We start from the raw sequence: 2,111 nt of genomic DNA, 5'->3' as shown, positions 1-2,111 counted from the left end.
TACCGTATATCTATTCACATTTATTCAATAAATGAATAAGTCCTCAATGATATTTCCTGTCTTTTAATTCGCTCTCCGTATGTGCTGTGCTCTTCTGGAATCAAAGCACTGCGTGAGAGCTCCACAGGGTAGCCTCTTAGCATAACTTGGCTTTTTTATGGTTTAAATCTGCACATATTAGTAATTTGCCTCCCAAATGAAATTGGGAGCTCTTCTTTCTTATTTTAAACATCATTTCATTATAAAATGTTACAAATATGCAAATAATTACAGGAAATTAATGCACATCAAACTCCACAAAGCCTTAACATTTTGACATATTTGATTCATATTTTAAGTAATTAATATTACCAGTAGAGTTGAAGCCCTCAGCTATCCTGTTCTCTCTCCCTCCCCAGAGGTAACTTTTGTTCAAATTTTAGTTTGTCTTTTTCAGAGGTTTTTTTTTTTATGACTGTAGTGTATGTATCCCCTAGACATCATAGAGTATTACTATTCATTCTTAAAAATAGTTGAAAGAAAAGCAAAAAGTTAGATGCTTGTAAGAGTCTCCATTCCCTCAATTTCTTCCTCATGTATACCCCCCAAAACTAGGGTTAACTTCCAAAGGAAGAGTTAATGCAAAGCTTCAGAGGACTTTGGGGCTATGGTGTAGAAAGGACCTGTGCTATCTTCTCGGCAAAGGTCTAAGGAAGCAAGCTGGATTCTAAGACTTCCCTTAGAGTAGAGGAGAGAGGCTGTTTTGGGGTATGTGACATAAAGACCGGGAGTGCCCACAGCTACCAGACCAGGACACCTGCAGTTCTGAAATGATATGGGAAAGCAGCCAAATTTCCCTATCCCCCTGGGACCAGGGACTAGAGGACTTAAAGACTTTCTGGTTAGGTGAGAGAGCACCAGAGTGTGTGAACCAGAGCCTAATCATAATGCTGACTATTCAAGGGATGGCAGTGTACTGGATGAGCCCACCAAGGCAGCAGATGAAGCCAAGTTACATCTCTACAGATGGGAAATTGGACAGATGACAACAACCAGTGTTCAAATGTAATCCCCAATGCCATCATGTAGAGTAAAAGTAAAACTACTGGATTTACCTGTGATTTCATTGAGTTTACCCAGGATGCACTAAGCTTATGTGTTCTTCTATAAGAGACTGAAACAAAGATTATCATGAGTCAGTTAAAAAGGAAAAAATATCACTTTTTGTCAAACCGGAGTAAATGAAAATATTGTGACCATTACAAACACATTACAACACTCAGTTCATCACAGCCTTAAAATGTCACTCTACAAGTTATTTAAATACAAAGCTACCTTTAAGTGTGCTTTACTTGGAAATAACTAATCTACTGACAACTTTAAAGAATTACTAGTAAAAGCTGTTAAAGGGACCTCACCTTACAGAGGACAGATATTTGAATTATCCGTATACCTTAAGAATTTACCTCGAATAATAAAAATGTAATATTGTCATTAATTTCAAAATCACAAATTAATTAGAAACTATAAACAAGACTGACTCTCAATGCCCAGTACTGGCAGCCTATAAAAGAAACCCTTGAAACTGTAGTCAGAGCTATGGATTTAATCCTTGTACATGTAGATGCTGCTGTGTGAATTTGAATAAGACACTTAGACTCTGAGTCTCAGTTTCTATAAAAATGGTACCTACCCCACAGAATTTTGAAAGAATGGATTTTATGCTACATATACTTATCAAATGCCTAATATAAGTTAAGCATTGACTATAGATGAAAACAAAAAATTAAAACATTGGTCCCTGTCCTCAATGAATTCAGAGACTGGTAGGGAAACAGATAACAAAGATTTATAAGGTCATGTAGTACTTCCTATAAAGTTATGGGGTGGGGGAAATAAAAGGAAAAAGAAGCACAGGAAAGCTTAGAACAGTGGATTAAGAACGGGTAGAATTCAGAAAGGTTAAGTTTGAGAAGACTCTTAAAAGATAGGATTCATACCACACTACTTGATCACCCATAAAAATCTATTAAAACTCTCAGAGATAAAAATTGGAATAGATTGATCAAAATTGATATATAAATTAATCAAGGGATATGTGTATTAAAATAAATTCAATTTAGAGTATTATT

Source organism: Rhinolophus hipposideros (assembly GCF_964194185.1).
Source record: "Rhinolophus hipposideros genome assembly, chromosome: 4".
NCBI lineage: Eukaryota > Metazoa > Chordata > Mammalia > Chiroptera > Rhinolophidae > Rhinolophus > Rhinolophus hipposideros.
This window is presented reverse-complemented; position numbering follows the sequence as displayed.